We start from the raw sequence: 22,744 nt of genomic DNA on the forward strand, positions 1-22,744 counted from the left end.
CCATAGCCGCACATGCGAGACAAAAGAAGAGAAGAGAAGAGAAGAGAAGAAGAGAGGAGAAGATGGAGAGCTTCTCCACCACGGTCCCTCACCCTCACACACTCACTCCCTCACACTCTCACACTCCCTATCTCAAACACAAGCACAAGCACAAGCACAAGCAAGGAGAAGAGAAGAAGAGAGCCACTTTAGCCACACACCAAGAATGACCTTCTCTATTCAATTTTTGACTTTTATACATGCCCTCATCCCTTTGGGCACCCATCCCCTTTTTTACGTGACCGACCGTTTTAGCCAAGGTCTTCTTTCCTCATGTCTTTCCTCTTCTCACGGTTCTTTTGCTCGTGCCCTTCTACATTTACAATTTGCACAAGAGGGAGCCTGGCGCTCTTTTACAAAATGAGTTACATTGCACCTTGCACTTTCTTTGCTAGAATGTTCGGTGCATCTTGCTAGAATATTCAGTGCACCTTGCTAGAATATTCTGTGCACTCATTGTTGTGCACTTCCTACATTTTTTCTAAGCTTGCATTATTCTTCTTTTCTCACTTGGACCATTTTCTATTTTGGACTTGGGTTTTCTTTATCTTCCTTTTTGAGTTGTATGGGCTGTAACATTACCTCGTCCCATGGCACCTATGAGGGTAAGGGCTCAAGTGACTAAAGGTTTACATTGTGGATTGATGATGGATATTTTGTGGTGATTGGACATGGTAGAGGAGCATGTCGAAACAATTGAGGTTGTGGAGACAGAGGGTATTTTGAGTGGGTGATGGGGGCCTCCAATGCGAGTGGTTGGTCACAGGTTTTTGGGCATACCTAAAAAGAAAAGGAGGTGCACTACCTAGGGGTGTGCCTTTCTCACTGTGTAGTATGTGGTGTTTGTGCCAGTGGAACTAGGAGTTGGGTCAAACCTTAGGCACAATCATGAGGTGTTATCCCGACCTTGAGGACCCAATTCGTGTATGGGGAAAGTGCGGTGAATGTAGCTTAAGGAGACAGGTCTTAATCGTAGGCGAGTGTGACTTCCCTAGGCATGTCCCACCCTTGATGTGCCCTAAGAGTGAAGTGGGAAACAAAAGGGGCTAGGGGATTAGATATGAAGCCAGCTAACCAAAGCCACTAGTTGAGCCTAACTTGAGGACCCCTAGGTGTAGTGATTATGGCACTCATCCAGTGAGGTATGTTTTCGCGCTTTCTAATTGATCTTCTTTTCTTTCCTTGCTCTTATCTTCGTACTTTTTCTTATCATTTCCTTTCTTTTTATTTTTTTGCTCCTTTTTTTCTCTATTTTTGGAACAAATAATTTAAATGAGAGAGCATGCTAAGAAGCATCCCATGCAGAGCCAGGGCCAAATTGTGTGGTGGCTTAAGGGCTTTGATGAGAAATGACCTACTTTGTAGATACCCTTTTAGGCTAATTTTGGCATTGAGTGGAGTAGATGACAAAAATGGGTGGTTACACCTAGTGAATCTATAGTCACTCATGTCCTCTAAGAGGTTCATGCAAAATGTTGGCAAGAGGGTGGCTCTCATCATGAGGCACGTCATTGCACAACTATCAATCCCAGTGTTGAGGTCAAAAAAGAGAAGCAGTAGCTACTCTTCCTCTACATTAGGATTTTGTTTTAATAATACTCGCAATAGGAAGAGGTAATTACAAGTGGTGATGAAAGCAGGGTCATGGCATGAGGAGAATTCATTTAGGAAACTTGTTATAGAGGGGCGAAGATCCCTTTTGGTAAAAATTAGGCGCTCTTCAAGGACTGAGTTGTTTACATTATAGATCAATGGGAAGTCGTATCTACTATGCACCTCCGAGTTGAAATCAATGTTGATTCTTCTTGGATAGGGCATGTAGATAGGATCACCCTACTCATAAGGTAGCGTGCTGCAAAAAGTTATCCAAGCCTCCAAACTAGAGTCCCAAATGTTTCGACACTACCTTGGTTGTGCCTCATATCTCTCTATCCTCTAAGGTACCTCCACTGCCTTGTCTTCCCAATGATTGATAGGTTCCTACCACCACCTTGTGGGATGTCTCCTTTATTCCTTGAGCCATCTCCTTCCTAGACTACCTGAGAGATTGACGACATCCTCCACCAACCTAGGAGATAGTACTCTGTCCAATGAGCAAGGGGAGGTGAAAGAGAACTTGAAGAGGCTGTGGTTCTTCCATTGCTCCCACATTGCAAGTTCTTGGCCCTAGTTGACAAGATTTGATGGTACCTAAAATGGGCCGGCACTAGCTATGGCACTAACCGAACCTCATGCACACAACAAACAACCCCACCACACGGCCTCCCGGGCTAGGAGCGTCTGTAATACATTGATGTACACTAGACAGACTTAATTATGCATTTGTAGCTGATATGTAGTCCAACGTTTACCTTCTCTTATCCTTAGAGGGAGATCCCATAACTTGTAGGCATTGTGACTTGCCACACAAACATCAAGACGCTCCCCTCGGCCGATTGTCGTGGCTCCACTGCAACTCTCCTACACCTTGAGGATTGCCCCAAGATGTGTCACTCCAACATATAAAACATTACGCACAAACTCCACTCTTTTCTTGGGGTTTTCTTTTTAACGGTCTAAGAATGTATAAATCCTCACCAAACAATCCCAAGGAAAGCGTACAACTGACCTACAACAAAGGCTCCTTTCAACTGAACCTATAAGTCATGTCCCAGGAAGACAATTGCTATGCAATCCAGGAGTGATACCATGTCATGCATCATGCATAGTGCATATGATCCTAGTGCACATACAATATTCATCAAATCAGCATTTTGTGATGTGGAAAAAACATTCCTTTCATGATTTTCACTAAACATATGCTTCGACGTATGGAGACTAGCACCGATTTCTCGTGCTACTAGCCCCTTAAACTGAATTATCGCAATTCTAAATGAAATGCACAATCAAATGTTTCAAAAATTCAATCCCTCTCGGCCATGTTATTCTCTTAACCTCACCCTTTTCCTCTAATGTTTAGGTTATGCTGCATTTGCATAGGTGCAGGGTATTATTTTGTATGTATTTTTCGCATAAAATGGCAAAAACATGAACTATAACACATAAACAAAGCTAAACTAAAGTCAAACTTCATGCCTCAGCTTTTTTTTACAGTCGCAACCATGAATTATAATTTTCTAGATTTTTATAACACGAAAATTCTATTTTCCCCAATTTTAGCTATTTTTCTATATTTATTTGTGCATAAAAATAGATTATTTTTTATTTATGATTAGTGACTGGTTATGAAAGCTGAAAGATGTTTTGTCTCAAAATTTTATCCCATGCGCATCTCTTTTCTCCACCCGAAACCAATAAACCTTTATTTTTACACTAAAAATATGCTTTTCGGGCCATAATTTAATTATTGCGACTATTTATCATTATGGGTCTGCAATTTTTTATGCATAGCCCTCAGTCATAATGCAAAAAAGATCCAAACAAATTTTTGTTCCATATGAGTTTCATTTCAAGCATCAAACATCAACAAGAAGCAAATTTCCTTTGTACAAATGAGGCCTACCGCTTATTTGCATGTTGTGGGTTTTTCTAATAATTCTTTTGGGTTGCCAATGGACTGTTCAGCAACAAATCTTCAATGATGAACATCTCCCCTAAGCCTCCTCTTGATCTTGGAGCAATCCGGGTCAAGCATCCTTCAACTGGTCTTCATTCTTCTTCATGTGCATGAACTGCCCCTTAAGGGGAGAGAAAGGGAGGAGAGAGAAAGACTAAAAAATGAGATTTTTAAATCATGAATTTAAACGGGCAAGCTTGCAGTCATCTTGTTCCTCTCCCTGCCTTGATCAAGAATCTACCTCTCTCTCTCCAAACTGGTTTGAATCGGAGAGGCATTGAGCAAAAATGAGGAGGTGCATTGACACCTCTCTGTTCGACAGTTTTTGCATTAGTTTCAAGGATTTTATTAAGCCTAAGGTTTAAAACATTAAAATAACTGGTTCATCTTTTTGTGTTCACATTATCCACAAGTGAATATTTTAATTTTGAGGGGCCAAATGAACTCGATTTGCAATCCAGCTGGACAGGCGGTTTCATGGCGTCAAACTCCATCAACATGTCCTCTCCCATGCACTTTATGCCTTTCCAATCTGGTAGCTACTTTATAATACTGAACCTTGCAGTATTTTAATGGGGGGTCTAAAGACCTCCGATTAACAAACAGAGAGTTGCGTTGGATTTCTGATATTGAAATGCATCTAAAAAGAAGAATGAAGACCGATTGAAGGATGCTTGCCCAACATCAAGAGGAGGCCGAGGGGAGGCTGAGGGGAGATGTTTAGCATTGAAGATTTGCTTCTAGTTGGTCCATTGGAAACACGAAAAAATTAATTACAAAACCCGCAAGACGCAAATAAGCGGTATGCCTCATTTTTACAAAGGAAATAGACTTCATCGAAGGCGGTAGTTGCAATCAGTACGATTTTAAGCAGCAAGTCCCAAAAGTGCTTTAAAGACCCACCGAGCAGCAGCTTGGAAATTTTCATAAAATTTTTGACTATCGTATGAGATTCTGGGAGATGTGCGACAGTCGGGGACTTTGAGATAGACGCGCAGGATTTTAACCTCGAATTGGACGCCAGATGCGAGAGGAGTGCCAAAAATTGGCGAACCACTTGAAAATTAAAAGGGTGTGACCCTTGGGGTCTCCCTTTGGGGAGAGCCCCTTAATTTTTTGACTTCGTGGGTTGGGGGGGCGGTTTTTTTTTTCACTTGAAAAAAACGGGTGGAGGCGCCATGTACATAGGGCGATGATTTTGGGAGATGGAGGATATGGGACCTGCAAGCAACCCCCCAACCGATTACATGCCTGGCCTTATGTGTTTCTTCGCTCCCTATCGCTAGTCTTCGCACATCAATTGGCTATTGGGATGGCCTTATCAAAAACCAATTTTTTCTCTCCTCCCTCTCTCTCCCCTTAAGGGGCAATTCATGCACATGAAGAAAAGAATGAAGATCGATTGAAGGATGCTTGCCCGCGGCATGAAACGGATTGCTCCAAGATCAAGAGGAGGCTGAGGGGAGATGTTTAGCATTGAAGATTTGCTACTGGTCGGCTCATTGGCAACCCAAAAAAATTAATTACAAAATCTGCAACATGAAAATAAGTGGTATACCTCATTTTTACAAATGAAAATTTCTTCTTGTTGATGTTTGATGGTTGAAATGGAATTCATATGGAACAAAAATTTGTTTGAAGCTTTTTTGTATTATGAATGAGCGTTTCAGCCCACGAGGGCAGGGGGGCTGCGCTGTTCCACGAGGGAGGGGGGCGTTGTCTTTCCAACCCCACAAGGGGGGCTCCCTTTTATAGAGGGAGGGAGGGAGGTGGTATGGGGGGGGGGGGGAGGGGGAGAGAGACCACTGTTCACAGTCACCACCCCTCCCACCTGGGGGGCTCCATGCCCCCCTCTCTATCCTTACTCACACACTCTCTCTCTCTCTCTCCTCGCCATGCAGTCGGCAGGGGGAGACAGGGAGGGAGTAAAAAATTTTGAATTTTTTTTTTTTTTTTAAGGGGTGGTTCTCATGGGGGGCATGGGGGATATTACATCCTCTCCCCCTTAGAGGAATCGAGATGTCCTCATCTCAAGAAGACCTGGGGGTAATGTTGGTTGAGAGTATTTTCGTCCATCCAGGTGGCATCCTCTTCTAGATAATCTTTCCACTAGATGAGGTATTCTCTCAAGGTCCTTGATCTCAATTGCCTCTCCCTAACATCTAGGATTCTATCAGGCCATAGCTCAAGGACTCCTTGGCTAGGCAATACAATTTGCTAATCATTAAATACATGATTTGGATTAGGTAGGTACTTTTTCAATAGGCTAATGTGGAATAAATTATGAATCTTTAGAGTTGCGGGCAGCTATAGTTTGTAAGCATTAGGCCCTAGGCACTTGGTGATCTTATAGGGTCTACAATACCTTAGACTTAGCTTCTTGTACTCTCCCAAGGACAATGAGCTCTTTTTAGGGCGTACGCGGATGAAGACCATATCACCTTCGATGAAGGATTTGTCTTGCCGTTTCAAGTCAGCATAAGCCTTTTGTCTATCCTTGGCAGCTTGAATGTCTTGTCTTATTGATTTGATTTGATCATCCATGTCTTCCAGCATCTTTCTTGAAGCTTCTACCCTCAAAGTGGATCTGAGAAGTTCAAAGGGGTACGACAATTATGCCCATACAATGCTTGGAAAGGGTTCATTTGAGTACTCTATTGGTAAGAAGCATTATAGGCAAACTCAACCAGTGGTAAGTATTGAATCCACTTTTTGGGTTCGCGATAGCAATATGCCCTAAGAATATCTTCAATGACTTGATTGACTCGTTATGTTTAACCATTAGTTTGGGGATGGTAAGCTGTACTGAAATAGAGTTGAGTTCCAATAGCCTCAAAGATAGCCCTCCAGAAGTGTGATGTGAAACGAGAGTCACGATCACTAATGATTCTTCTGGGTAACCCATGAAGTTTGAATATTTCCTTGATGAATAATCTTGCGATGTCTAAAGCTTTATAGTTCGTCCTGACATGGATGAGATGCCGACCTTGGTGAGCATATCTACTACAACCATAATAGAGTTATATCCTCCCTGAACTTGAAGTAGGCCAACAATGAAGTCCATACTAGTGAACTCCCATTTCATTTGTGGAATATCAAGTGGTTGCAATTTCCCAGGCATTTTAACATGTTTTGCCTTAATGCGTTGACAAGACAAACATTCCGTGATATATTGGAGTACGTCCCCCTTCAGCTTTTCCCAATAATAGCTCTTTTTGACCGCATTAAGGGTCTTGGCATAACCAAGATGTCCTAAGAAAGGGGAGTCATGGGCTTCCCACAGTATCTTCTGCTTGAGAGTTTGGCTTGTAGGGATACATAATCTTTCCCTAAAGTAGACAATCCCACTACTGATGGAGAATTCTTGATACTTTGTCTTTAGCTTCAGGTCCTGATCCTTGATGGGGATCTCCCTTAGCAATTTCTGATAGACTGGGTCATGATATGCCCCTTCTTTTGGTAGCTCAAGAATCGGGTTGTTTGGTATTGATACCTTTGTGGCTGGAGACCTTGCTGTTGATGGATCTTGCAAAATAAGAGAATTTAGAAATGCCTTGTGACTGAGTGCATCGGCAACTATATTCTCTTTTCCAGGCTTATATTTGATTTGGTGGTCAACTTCCCTTTAGGGAGGAAGTTCTGTCAAATCTTCAGGGAATACGTCTGCGTATTCTTTTAACCATGAAGGTTCTTCTCTGGATTCGTGATTCTGATCTAGCTTATTTAGTTTAATCAGATAGATAGGTAGACCCTTTTGAACACCTTTTATTATCCGTGTTGCTTTTGCCAACTGTATTTTTGGCTTACTAGCCTCACCTTGAGTCGTGACTAGTTCCCCTTCAGAATTTCGAAAGAAGACTTGTCCCTTTGCACAATGGATGTGGGCATCATTGGGTATTAGCCAATATTCCCTTTATTTTCCTCCATTAAGTTCCCTTGTAATCCTTAGATCTCGTTGGTTTGCTCTGATACCAACTGTAACGTGTCCTCTTGTCCACTTATGGGACATGTCTTAGTAGCCCATCGGGAAGACAGTCTAGAAAGCGTCGCTTGGCATCACAAGGAATGTCACAGGGTTTGCGATCTAGGTCTTCTCGAGTCTGCCTGGACTGGAGGTATCTGGCCATTCCCACTTAGGACCGACCTGAAGTCAGGGTTTCTTTCCTATCAGCAAAGTCTCTAGGAAGTAGCTAGCGTCGAGCTCCAAATGACCAACTTTGTGTAGGAACAATAGAGTTGAAGCGGATTTATGCTGCACTTGGTTCATGGAGAATAGGAAACAAGAGGGATGTGAAGCTCAACCTCCCTGCCCATCAAGCATAGTCCCATTCCATTCCCCTAAAACAACATAAGTTGGGATTCTAACCCTACTGACTCTAGGCTCTTCACAGTATCGTTTTCACGTCTTTTGAGAAAAGTTCCCAGCTAATCGGGACCACCTTTCCGTAGGACCGGCCCCAAGTCACATCCACAGCACTTTCCTCGGTTTGCTTAGTTATCTAATTACCTACCACATTATGTTTGACATGCAAAAGTAGCTTCCTTAATTAATTTAAACACAGGTTCCTTCAGGTAACTTAGGCATTGACACAAAAACAATGTTAAGCAAGTTCCTTTTTCAAATATCTGATCTTTATTTATCATAGTCTCGGAATATATCAAATATCATGCCCAAAGGCTATCCCAGCAATCAATAGGATTGCTGCTCCAAGTTTCCGCCCGTAGACTAGTACACGTGTCTCGAGATCCCATCTTAAGTCACGTCGGCCTCTTGTGTGGGATCTGGAGGCAAGGAATTTACAGCCAGAGCCTTCGCTAGCACCCAAGTGTCCTCCCGCTCCAAGCAGCACCCATGGAGAGACCTCTTGCGGCGGGTTCGGTCCATATACTCGGCACAACTAACAACCCCCTTAGATAGGGCTAGGCAGGCAGTCGGAGGTAACTGAACATGCCTCTCCCTCTAGGCTTTTAACCTGAAGCATTAAGTATTTTGCCTTGAGTTAGTTCCTTGAGCAAAGAAGTTCAAACAATGTACCTAAGTGTACAATCACGATCATCTCAGAGGTTGCTTGTATGACCAACTACTAAGGTGTGATTCCTTTTTCCCGGATGCTCCCAGCATCCGATAGTTCGCGACTTGGCGAGATTTCAAGGGCTTGGCAATGTAGGTTGCTTATTTCCCCTTTTCCTTTGGGTTAGGATTTGTACCCTACCGACCCTAATTATCCTTACCTTAGGTCTCCTTGTAAAATAGGTCATGGACAACCCTGTTGTCCTTGGTTGGTCAACTTGCTGGTTATCTCCTAGATCCCTCGAAGTACCTATGTACCCTTATCTTTGATCTTAATTGATCAAGATTGTTTATCCCTTTGACCATGGTTGGTCAAGATAGTTCTATTTAGCACAGTTCCTACTCTGTCTTAAGTATAATCTTCTTGAGCCCTCTTAATAATACTCATAGGCCCTTAAGCTTTTACCTATCCCTCTTGAAGTCACCAAGGACTTTGACATGGGATTCATGGATCTTAGTTCCATTTGGTAAATTATTAAAAACGTCAAATTTTCCTAACAACTTTAATGCACGCAACATAATGCCATGCCTTATTTCAATGCTTACAATTTTGATATAATCCACATGATATTTTATGCCACACCTGTGAAGGTATTTTCTATGCATGCAACCTTAACATTATTCTCTATGTAATTATTTACACGATCTATAACCTTCTTGAATGATCTAACTTTTTGTGATCATTGTATGAGTCTAGTTGCACTTTAATCTTTTCTGTAGATTATTACATGAACCCTGGAATCCTTCTTGCGATACGGACATGCACTTTGTTTCTTTCAATGTCCTCTGAAATGTATTTTAAGCAAGAACTTGTGCAAGGAGTAATGCACTTTATTCAAGAGTTTATGCAAGACTTTTTGGTAATTTACGATGCAGTTTCTAATCAATTTCACCTATTACGGTGTCATCTTACAACGGGGATTATCTTGTTCGTTACATACATCACAACTATGTTCATACCTAGGAAATTATCAAACACGCAATTAATGTGATGCATGTGAATATGATTTTTCACCGAGATAGTGATAACCTATGATTTAATAATAGAGTAACCTGGGTTTTGAGTGATGTCTTGATTCCAGTGGTATTGATGCCTGATGAACCATTCGTGGTTGCGGTGCCACCTTGTTTCGAACCTCCATCCACACTTGCAGGGTTTCCGGCCATCTTTGTGGAAGTACGCTTTGGGGCCATACTCGAAGATGCGTGTACGAGTGATAGAGTTCTCGCACTCTCTCCTATGCAAGATTCTCGCCGCCTTTCCTTGAGTGGAGGAAGAGATCTAAGGGGAAGGGGCGTATTTTCGGAAATTCTTCTTCTCCTCTCTCTCTCTCTCTCCTTCTTCTTCTTCTCTTCTTCTCCTCTCTCTCTCCCTCTTCTTCTTCTTTTTCTTCTTCTTCTTCTTCTCTTCTTCTCCTTCTCTCTCTCTCTTCTTCTTCTTCTTCTTCTCTTCTTCTCCCCCCCCCTCTCTCTCTCTCTCTCTCTCTCTCTCTCTCTCTCTCTCTCTCTCTCTCTCTCTCTCTCTCTCTCTCTCTCTCTCTCTCTCTCTCTCTCTCTCTCTCTCTCTCTCTCTCTCTCTCTCTCTTCTTCTCCTCTCTCTCTCCCTCTTCTTCTTCTTCTTCTTCTTCTCCTCTCTCTCTCCCTCTTCTTCTTCTTCTTCTTCTTCTTTTTCTCTTCTTCTCCTCTCTCTCTCCCTCTTCTTCTTCTTCTTCTTCTCTTCTTCTTCTCTCTCTCTCCCTCCTCCTCCTCTTCTTCTTCTTCTTCTTCTTCTTCTTCTCCTTCTTCTTCTTCTTCTCCTTCTTCTTCATGTCTCCTTCTCTCTCTCCTTCACGATGAACACGGTGGGGGGTGGGGGTTTCGTTTCAGCCCATGAGGGCAGGGGGACTACACTATTCCACGAGGGAGGGGGGCGCTGTTCACAATGAGGGAGGAGGGGTTGCTGAAGGCCATTTATAGAGGGAGGGAGGGAGGGAGGGAGGTGGTATAGGGGTTGAAGACCGCTGTTCACAACCGCCACCCCTCCCACTTGGGGGGTTGCATGCCCCCCTCTCTATCCTTACTCATACACACTCTCTCTCTCCCCGCCATCTAGTAGGCAAGGGGAGAGAGGGAGGGAGTAAAAAATTTTGAATTCTTTTTAAAGGGGGATTCGCATGGGGGAGGCACAGGGGGGCACGGGGGATATTACAAAAAGGTACTAAACAAGTGTAGGGATACTAAACCAAGGCAGTACTATTGCTAAATGCAATGAATGTGGATAGTATAATATAAGCTTTGCTACTAGAGAGCACTCAAGATGCTAGTCAAGAAAGACTAGTAAAAAAGACTTGGGAAGGATATGGTATGGAGTAAAACTCGACCCTTTGATACTTGACCACTAGGGCTATGCATATGTTGAAACAACAACAATGATTCACTTCCATCCTTTATATAGACCATTGCTTGCAATGAGACATTCTATCTCCCCATGTACCATGCTAGATAGTCTTTACTACTTTTGCACCCATAAGCTCTTTAATACATTGTTGACACTCTTGGCTTTAAAGACCGTTAACTACTGCCCCCTTTAACACTTTCCCACAATAATGACAAGTATGATTAGACTTATGACCATGAAACTTACTGTGAGACTACCCACATATCCTAGACTAAGACCTTTGAGAGTCTCTATCACAGCCCTTGCCATCGTACTAGCCTCTCACAATCAATGCATGTGATGTATGGGAAGCATCCACATTCTTTCTGTTTACCTTTTTTGTCAAGAGGACACTCTCAATATCCTACAATTTAAGCCCATCCTTTGAGGTGTTAGCACGTAGAGCTATATGGAAAGTAACCCACAACTCAGGTAGTATACCAAGTAGAAATAAAGGATGCAAAGTATTCTTGAACTCAATCTCTTGCAAAGCTAGATGGAGGATGATGGAGTGAAACTCATTCAAATATGTAGACATAGAAGTCTCTTCCTTGATGCACACATCCATCAACTATTTCAGCCAATAACTTTGAGATGTAGAACTCTACTTCTCATAGATGATTTTAAGAGCCAATGTATACTTTCATGCTATAGAATATGTGGCGAAACTTGTATTTTAGACTTTCGAAAGTGTGGTGATTTGTTCTCTGAATGAAAGATATCCTATAATCGGTTGGTGAATATGTTTTATGAAAATAATAAAGTAATAAAAGGTTTAAAGTGTTATTTTTGAACTCAAAATGGTAAAGTTTTCTTAATAATAATGTAGGAAAAACATTGAATGAAAGATATGTCAACTAATGACCGTGTTATTGCAAAGAAAATAGTGCAATTAAAGCAAGGTAAATCAAGTCAGTACACATTGATTAAAGCTCAACTTTCCTATGAGAAAACAAATATAAATAATGTATTGATGAGCTAGAGTGCAACATTCACTTGGATTGTCTATACAAAAGCTGCACCATTTAGGTTGATTACACAAAGAGAAACTTGATTATCGTAGGCTTTCTATCTATCAGTACTAGGAACTTCATCATTTTCATGTAGTTTTGTTGATGATGATGATGGTACTAATGTCGAATCTATATTGATATTTGATTTTGCTGAGTATTGATTGATATCCAATATGCCAAAACTTGGTCATAGGGAAAGTTCTCTATTGAGCATTGATGGGAAACATACAATCTCATGCAAGCATCCAAGTCTGTACTTAGCTTGTTGCGCACCTTATTTTTTAAAAACACCATAACACTAAACATTCATTCATCCTCCATGGACCCTAAAATCACTATTTGAGCCAAGTCAACAAGTCAAAAATATTTAGGCATACGATCTTAGAGAACTTGACTCATGCTTAACCTGTTCCATAATCAAGTAATTGCACCTGATTTTGTAGGGTCTATAATTTTTGTAAATTGATGCTACATGGCCTCTCCAAAGCATTGTGATTGTTGCAAAAGTGCATCTCCATCTATTACCGAGAAGGTTGCATCAGACCCTTGCAATTGTAACATTTTCCCAAAGTGATCTTTGAGAACATGAAATCTTTTCTTTAAATCTGCTTGAAGAGCATGCATGCCTTGCTTGATGGTTCCAAAATTGTGGATAAACTATTGACATTGCCTTCGATAGTTCATCTCTTGGAAACCGTGCTCTTATTTCCTATGACACAAATTGTGCAACTTGTGCTAATATGATTGTAACACTCTCCACTACATTATTAAAAGTTTCCATCTTTATAGGCTGTCTTCTAACAAGCCTTCCTCAAACTTGCTTCCTAGAGACATAAAGATGTACCAACCTTGAATGTACCTTGATGCATGCTGTACCATTTTTGTTTTATCTTTAAAAATCTCTTGCTAGGTTCTTATTAAAAGTTCATGATCTCATGCCATCTTTTGAATCTCTCCTCGTGCAAAGGATGATTCATATTTGCATAAAAAGAATCTAATGCCAAGCATACCATCTTTTGAATATTGCTATATTGAGTCATATAGATTGTTCTCTTTTCTGCAAGCTTCACAAGGACATTAAGCTCCTCAAGACAATTCCTATAAAACAAATATATAAAATATTAGATATCAAACTTAGAAAAAAAGTACAAGCAGCATATTGACTCCAAAAACATTGATATACCCATCAATGTAAGTAATGTCTCTAAATCTGTCAAAGCTGTTAAAAGCTCTAATGCCTTGTCAGCCTCCTTTGAATTTTGAGCTGCCAATCTATCCATGAGTCCTACTAAAGATGGGTACTCCTCTAATAATCTCCTAGCTAGCAAGTACAAAGCTAATCCACCTTGTATTCACATGCTTACATAATTTTCTACCCTCTGTTAAACCCTTCGCCATCTCTTGGAACTTTAAATATTGTTTGGAACTCCTACAAAAAAAAATACTAGCTGTATTGACAAATTGCTCTGCCTTTGCAACACTATCAAACTCATCAACTATTTTATAGGCCAAGTTCATTCTATGTGCCTTACAATGAATTCCTAACATGAAAGGCGATATAGAAGTTTGTAGGTGGACACAAATTCCTAAGCAATGGCCTTGCATAACTATTGCTCCATCAACTCGCACACAAATTAGTTTTTTGGCAATCTCAACCCTTGATAATTGCAATATACTTATCAAGCTTTCTTCAACTAACAAGAATAGGTTCTCTACTGTGGCATCTTTTTGCATTTTGTTTATTGTAAGAAAATATGCATGACGAACATGATTTTCCACAATATAAACAATTATGCAAACCCAACTAGTAGTATCTCTAGATGTGGCTTCATCTAGAGATGAGAGAGAAAAATTTTGAGAAGATTTGATTTTTTCTCTCAAATCTTGCTTGACAACCTCATCTAACACTTCTATCGAATCCCATCCACTACTGCGTGACCAATGTGACTGTGGAAAATTATCAATAGGAAATTGTGACAAGAATTCCTTATACTCGAGATAGTCCACCATTTGTCTTCTTCGCCTTAAGATATAAAAAATAGAGTACATGCAAAAAATCCATTACAATTTGATATTACACATAATAAAAAATATATAATGAATATATTAATAATTACAAATGATAAAAATGTACATTCCATTGCAGGATTTTACTTTGCAAAGTCTTATCTTGCATTTTTTTGAACATGTTGTTAATTGATAATTTCTCACGTTGTGCTTGCTCAAGCAAATGTTTCTCACATAGTCCTACATTCTTTAGATGTAGACACTCCTCACTAGACTTTCATCTTAGTTGACTTACTTCTTGCCCATCAACAATGGTTTTTTCATATACCTTGCCTACATGTTTCTCTATATTGTCAATTTTGAGCTAAAGTGTGTAATCAATTCCCTTTTTCCATGAGCAACTAATGCATCGAGCCTTTTTTGGAGTAGAAGCATATGTTGGTATAATTGGCTCAATGAATGGAAATTTACTAACCCAATCTAGCTGAAATGTATGCTTTGTATGGGTCCAAATTCTTTTATTTTTCTTCTCACTAGCTTGTGTGTTTTTTAAGGAACTTGACATCTCTTCTTAATTTGTTTGTATAGCAAACATGGAGCATTTTGTACAGTTGGTGTAACTTGTGTTTCAACCACTCCAACACTAGTAGTGGCACAAATTTGTTGATCTCTTGCTATTTGATATGGTGTTTCAATCTCATTATTTGTTAATTTGTTGATGTATCTCATTGTATTTGATAGAATAGATGTATATGGTTGATTTGTTGATGTATGTGAATCATTAATAACATTTGTGGTTGCAGGAGTATTTATTGGATGGCCAAAAAATGCTGCAATATCTCCCTTTGAAACCTCACAAATTTGTTGTTTCTTTAATCTACCCATGCTTGTAGAAAAACACACAAAACAATACCTAAGATTTTGTTCCTTCATAATGCTACTACAAAATTATATCAACTTTTAAAGAATACTGGTTGCACATAAATCCAAATATAACTTGAAAATCAAAGAAACATACAAACCATTACAACTTAACTATGACTCACAAAAGATTGGTTTCAAGATTTTAGATTAAAGAAACTTTTTTGCAAGAAACAACACACACACACACACACACACACACGATCACATTTTATACCAATTGTACATAAATCCAAATATAACTTGGAATTTAAAGAAACATATAAGCCATTACCAACTTAACCTTGACCCATAAAAGATTGGTTTCAAGCCTTTATATTAAATCACCTTGTTTGCAACAAGGAACAACACCCTTAAATTTGTGCACATACACATCCTTGTGCATTTTGTACCAGTTGCACATAAAACCAAAAATAACTTGAAATTGAAAGAAACATATAGACCATTACCAACTTAACTATGTTCCATAAAAGATTGGTTTCAAGATTTTAGATTAAAGCATCTTATTTGCAAGGAATAACACACACACACACACACACACACACACACACACACACACATGTACACATACATCATTGCACATTTTAAAAAACCTTACTAAATAATGACACTAGTTCAATGGAGATAAAATGCGATATGGTTAAAAATTTGATATCCAAGTTTATCATGGAATTAATTGCAAAGTAGTTATCAAAGGTTCATAAAAATCTCTCATTGGTTCTAGTGACTATGATATTTTCTAAGTGTTACCTTTATTAAGTGCATTATGGTGAGCATTGTGGTCTATGATGTAAATATCAAGATATGATTATTCTCACTCATAAACCTTGTGTATGCATTAGAATACTCACCAATGTTTCACATTTGCTAACTAGAAACAATTTATAGATATAAAATCTTCACTATGATATAAAACATGACATAGCGCAAAGGCCGTAAATCCCTTGCCTCTGGGTCTTGCACAAGAGGCCAACGTGACTCGAGATGGGATCTTGAGGCCCATATACTAGTCTACGGGCAGAAACTTGGAATAGCGATCTCTGAGGATTATGGAATTGCCTTCGGGCAGATTATGGAATAGCCTTCAGGATGGATTATATGATGTATTCCATAGACTGATAAATAAAGATCAAATGTTGAAAAGGAACTTGCTTGACATTGCTTTTCTATGTCAGTGCCTAAGTTACGTGAAGGAACTGGTGATTAATTGGCTAAATAAGGAAGTTGTTTTTGCTTGTTAAACTAAATGTGGTAGGTAATTAGATAACTAAAGAAACTTGAGGACAGTGGGATGTGACCATGGGTCTGTCCTACGGAAGGGTGGTCCCTATTGGCAGGGAACTTTTCTCAATAGAATCGACAACAAGGTAACAGTGACCTAGAATCTAGGAAGCTAGAGTCCTGATTTATACTATTTTAGGGGAACGGAATGGGACTATGCCTTACGGGCAGAGAGGTCGAGATTCACATCCCTCTCGTTTCCCATTCTCCTTGAACCAAGTGCAGTGTAAATCCGCTTGGATCCCTGATGTTTGTGTGTAAAGTAGTTCGTCTGGGGCTCGACACTAGCTACCTTCTAGGAACTTGACCATTAGGGAAACCCTGATTCAGGTCGATCCTAAGTGGGAACGGTCGAAATGCTTCTGCTTCATGGCAGACTGGGGAAGACCTACATCGCAAACCCCGTGACATTCCGTGGAAGTGCCGGGTGGCGCTTTCTAGACTCTCTTCCCGATGGGTTGCTAAGACATGTCCTACAAGCGGACAAGTGGACACGTTACACAGTCTTCCCCTTATTCAATGGTCGTATATTGAATGATGTATTGATGTGGGGTCCTTTCAAGGAATATAGATATAGAAGAATAATAAAGTGCTTGCACAAGCCATCAGTGGGATTCATCCCTAATCTTGACAAGGTGTCCAATGTAGAGGAGAAAGCTAGGATTGTGGGCATTATCAATAATATGCCGAACATTATCCATGCACTAGTGGATGGGATGAAGGCCATGCATAGTGCTGGCACCATCCATTCAAACTTTCATGCTAAGAACATGGTACTATACTTTACCAACAAAGAGAACATCCCTAGAGTTGGCATCATAGACTAGGGTCTAATGCTCATTTCTGGCATGATAAGATCAACAATCAACTGTGGTGGTCCAAATGATCCCATCCACCTCATAGATGAGTGTCGACAGAAAGGAGAGTTGGAATGGAGAATAAGACCTTGGATTTCACCTGAGATCTACGACCCACTGTGCTAGTCTGCCTATAGCAAGGTGTCAAATGTGTATGCAATTGGCTTGCTCATCATCCGTCTTGTTGAGTTTTGGTGCCTAGGCCAAAACTTGTGGTTGTGCAGGAAGCCAAGAGATACCCAGATAAAGTGATAATGCATGTGATAGAGTTAAAGGTAAGTGATTTCTTGTTGGTAAATGATAGGACTGCAAGTATATCCTTTGCAGACTTCGATGCCTTTTTGAGGGTAAAGTGTGGGATTGATCCTACAAAGGCACACATACCCCTTGTAGAGCTTGGTCCTATCTTAGCTCACCCCTTTTGAGTAACCCGACTCTTACAATCTCTACTTGCATTTTGTAAAACAATCTATCAATTTTTGGAGTTTCCATGACCTGTGAATCCAAACATGTCTTGAAAAGATTGGCAACTTTATAAAACTCTATACTCCATGGAACAGGACTCGTAATTTGCAAGATGTCCAGGATCCGATGCTAGAATGCTGTTAGGAGACCTTGGCCACTAGGAGTCCAAATTTTAGGTTGATCCTAGTGGGTTCGGTCGTAAACGTTCCATTGCGAGGTGGATTTGGGAAACCCTAGGTGACAAAACTCGGAACATTCCATGGGAGTACCGAGCAGCAATGCTTAGATTCGTTTCTCGATAGACCACTAAAAGCGTGCCTGGACAGTTGATGTTGGGCACCTTACATCCTCTGCAACCTAGCAATCTAAAGTAGTGCAAGGGGACCTATTAATCAAGTGTATAGTAGTAGTAATTGCCTTAGTCCAAAAGTGTTGTGGTAAGCTTGCTTGGTTAAGTATACTATAGACTCTCTCTTGAATTGTCTTATTCGTGTATTTGACAATACCATCCCGAGAAGGGGTGTAGGGGGTGGTTAACTAATTCTTAATGCCCCACTCATCGCAAAATTGCTCAAAAGTTTTCAAGACATACTCACCCCATTATCGAACCTTAGGTATTTCATCCCATAACCAAATTGGTTCTCAACAAGAGCAAGTCAATGCTAAAAGGTAGACAAGACATCAAATTGATGCTTAATAGGGTAAGCCGAGACCTTATGTGAGTAATCATCAATGAAGGTAACAAAGTACTTTGTATCACCTAGTGACTTACAGGGCATGGGACTACATAGATCCAAATGAACAAGAGCCAAAAGCTCACCCATGTGCTTCATACTGTTGAGATATCGAGCTCCACTCGTGATACGCCAGGGTGACCGTTGTATATTTATGTCACCGACTTGTCAGTTGCAGACGCGGTTGGTACACCGCCCATGAATAATAGCTACATGATAGCTATCCTTATCTACTCTAGTTCGTGGCTCAGTTAGTATGCCACCTTAGTTAGTTGAGTTTGGTTTGAGACCCATATATAGGGTTCTCCTATTTCTTTGTACTTGAGTTCTTTTGGCTTACACAACTAAGAAGAGGAAAACTGTTTTCAGCCTCCACCCTTGTGTGTCTTCCCCCATTGTGCAAGCAAGAAAGCTTCAAGCGAGACTCCTTCCTTCTCTCCCACAATCTTGACATGGTATCAGAGCCTTGTTCGTGGTAAGGAGCTCAAGAAAGCAAGCCAAGCTCGCGGTGGTCTGGTAAGAGGAGCAGTGTTGCTTTCATTTCCTGTTTTGGGAGCAGATCTCTGCAGGTAGCACAGCCGGAAATTGCAGGAGTGCATTGTCTCAGGTTGAGACGCCCTTCGCGGTGAAGCAAGAAAAGGTTGAGAGGCCATTTCGGGGCCTGTTTTGCAGACGGAAGTTTTCTGCACGCACTCAAGAAAAGGCTCAGTTTTATGCTGTGCGACCACTATTCTACAGGTCGGTGAAAAGTTACTGTAGAAATTGCATCGTATGCTTGTGCGCAGAGACATTGGGAGTTTCAGAATCATCCTTGGTTCCTGTTTATGCAAAATCGTCACTAGGAAGTGACTGTGTGGTCAAATACCACTTTCGCCAGTTTTGCAGATTTGCCCTTGTGAGGGTGAAGCTGTGTTTTTTGCAGTGACAGAATTTCTTGCAGTATTCTGTAATGGCGTCTGATTCTCTTTCACAGATTGTCACTGAAAAGCTTGACAAGAACAACTTCCAAGCATGGAAGTTTAGAATGACGAATTTCCTTATGGGAAAAGGATATTGGGAATTTGTTGCAGGAAATGAAGAAGAACCAGTTCTTCCTGATGTTCCCAATCAACAACAAATGCAGGCATTTAAAACATGGCATGAGAGAGCCAGGAAAGTTATGTATTGGCTGTCTATCAGTATTTCAGACTCTATGATTGTGCATATTCAGGATGCAAGTACGCCAAAGGAGGCATGGGATACTTTGTCAAAAATGTATAGCACAAATACGCAAGCCAGGAAAATGCAGCTCAAGCAAGAGTTGCATAATGTGCAAAGAGAAAGTATGAGCATCAACGACTACCACATGAAGGTGAAGAAGATTGCAGATGCACTTGCTTCCATTGGGTCGCTAGTGGAAGATGATGATTTAGTTTCCGTGACCTTGAATGGTCTAGGAAAGGATTATGCACAGTTTCGGACATCCATTTCAGTTCGTGAAAGATTTCCTGATTTTGAGGAGTTGATTGCTCTTCTAATTTCTGAGGAACAGAGAAATGGTGGTGCATCTTCTTCAGGAGGAACTTCAAAAGAAGCTGTCTTCTACTCAAATGCTGGAAGAGGTAGAGGCAGAGGTAGAGGAGGCCGATTTGGAGGCCGTGGCAGAAATCAGAATATGCAGCAAACTCAAGAAAACCAGTCCTATGGAGGAGGACGTGGTAACTCTAGAGGCAGGGGGAGCCAAAGAGGTCGTGGTGGATGGCAAAGAGGCCAAAATGCAAACAGTAATGTTGAATGCTACTATTGTGGTAAAATGGGTCATATGGCTAAAGACTGCTATAAAAAGCAGAATGACATCATGAATGGAAAACTGCAACAAGGAAATTATGCATCCTCTAGTAGACAGGGTGATGACAGAAATGAGCATCTGTTTATGGTGCAGCACATGAACAATTCTGTGACAAGTGCAGAAGAAAGCAACGATGTATGGTATGTTGACTCAGGTGCATCAAACCATATGACAGGTCATGCAGAATGGATGGAGGATGCAAGGAAAATGGAAAAACCAGGATTTGTGGAGACTGGTGATGATACTGCACATCCTATTGTGCAGATTGAAAAAATTCCTTTGTCTATACAGGATGGGAAAAAGAAATACCTGTCCGATGTATTTCATGTCCCGAATATCACCAAGAATCTGGTTTCTGTTGGTCAAATGGTTGAGCAGGGCTTGCAGGTCAGATTTAATCCTCATGGATGCTTTGTTGAGGATATGAAAAATAAAGGTCGCTTGATAGCAAAAGGAAAGAAGAAGGGCAGAATGTTTACATTGGATGTAGACATGTTTGAATTGAGTGCAGCAATGTTTGCACATGGGACCGGTGTAGTTGCAGATATTGATATCTGGCATAAACGCATTGGTCATGTTAATGTACAGCGACTTAAATCAATGCAGGCCCAAAATATTGTTGCAGGATTGCCCAAATTCAAGGTTGCAGAAATGCATAAGGTATGTGAAGCCTGTCAGTTTGGAAAACAGGCAAGGAAACCATTTCCTAGACATGTTCAAGAGAGTGAGAAGCCATTGGAATTAATTCACTCTGATGTGTGGACAACTAAAGCTGCATCTCTTGGAGGCTATCATTATTTTGTCAGTTTTATTGATGACTATAGCAGAAAAGTTTGGGTGTATTTTATGAAAAAGAAAAGTGAAGTTTTTGGGCATTTCAAAACTCTTAAAGCTATGGTTGAAAAAGAAACAGGCTTGCAGATAAAATGCCTAAGGTCAGATGGAGGGGGAGAGTACCTCTCAAATGAGTTTGCAAAGTTCTTGCAGGAGCATGGCATAAAGCAGCAATATTCATGCAGTTATACCCCACAACAAAATGTAATTGCAGAAAGGAAAAACAGGCATATTGGAGAGGTATCTCGTGCCATGCTCAATGAAAAAGACTTGCCAGATTTTTATTGGGTTGAAGCAGTTGCTACAGCAGTCTACATAATGAACAGGACTCCCACTGCAGCAATACATGGAATGACTCCAGAGGAGAGGTATACTGGTAGGAAACCAGATATTTCTCATTTGAAAATTTTTGGTTGCATTGCCTATGTACATGTGCCAAATGAGCTGAGATCCAAGTTGGATCCAAAAGCTGAGAAGTGCATCTTTATTGGTTACTCTCTGCAGCAAAAAGGGTATAGATGCTATAACCCTTCTACTCGTAAGTTTACAGTGAGCAGAGATGTTGTTTTTTATGAGATGAGTAGCTGGTATAAACCAGTAAATGTGATTGATGATGAAGATGCACAAAATGGTAATGCTACACAGAATTCACAGCAGCAGTCACAAAATATTAGTGGACCTGGAGCGTCCTCTAGCAGTGGTTCACATTCTTCGCCATGGACAGGCAGATTGAGATCAGGAGAATCTTCTCAAAGCAATGCAGATAGTGGTATGCAGGTATCACGAAAAGGAAAAGAGAAGGTTGATCAGCCCATGTTTGATGTGAATGCAGGTCACTCTTATGTGGATGGTGAATCCAGTGGCTCAGAACAGAGCATTGATGATGAGTTGGGTATTCCTTCTATTGTTACACCTGGAGTAAGGAAGACCAGGGATGTTTTGAGAGCACCTGGGAGTGAACCTACTTTGCGCAGGTCTACAAGAGCTAGGTATCCTGTGGATAGGCTGAAATATGATGGATTTACAGCCATTCACTATGCATATATGGTCAAAGTGATACAGGAACCAGAACCCACATCTTTTGAGCAAGCCATGGGAAAAGAAAAATGGGAGAAAGCCATGGATGAAGAAATGGATGCCTTGGAAGCAAATGCTACATGGGAGTTAGTACCTTTGCCTAAAGGTAAGAATGCAATTGGCTGTAAGTGGGTTTATAAGGTGAAGCACAATGCTGATGGTTCTGTGAACAGATACAAGGCAAGATTAGTAGTCAAGGGGTATGCACAAACATATGGCATTGACTATGAAGAAACATTTAGTCCGGTTGCAAGGATGGCAACCGTAAGAGCAGTCATTGCTATGGCTGCATCAAAGGGATGGTCTTTACATCAGATGGATGTAAAGAATGCCTTCTTGCATGGTGATTTGCAAGAAGAGGTCTATATGGAGCAGCCACCAGGTTATGTGCATGCTGTTCATCCTGAGTTTGTTTGCAGGTTGAAGAAAGCCTTGTATGGCTTGAAGCAAGCACCTAGAGCATGGTCTGACAAGATAGGATAGTATCTTGTCACTATTGGCTTTCAGATTTCCAAGGCAGATTTCTCACTTTATGTGAGAAAAACAGAGAAAGGTATTATGCTGCTTGTCATTTATGTTGATGATTTGATTATGACACGTGACAGTGATGAAGATATCCTTCATGTGAAAATGCTATTGAAGCAG

The sequence above is a fragment of the Lygodium microphyllum genome, chromosome 4 (assembly GCF_053477565.2).
Source record: "Lygodium microphyllum isolate KBCC chromosome 4, Lygodium_microphyllum_v1.1.10, whole genome shotgun sequence".
NCBI classification, from domain to species: Eukaryota; Viridiplantae; Streptophyta; class Polypodiopsida; order Schizaeales; family Lygodiaceae; genus Lygodium; species Lygodium microphyllum.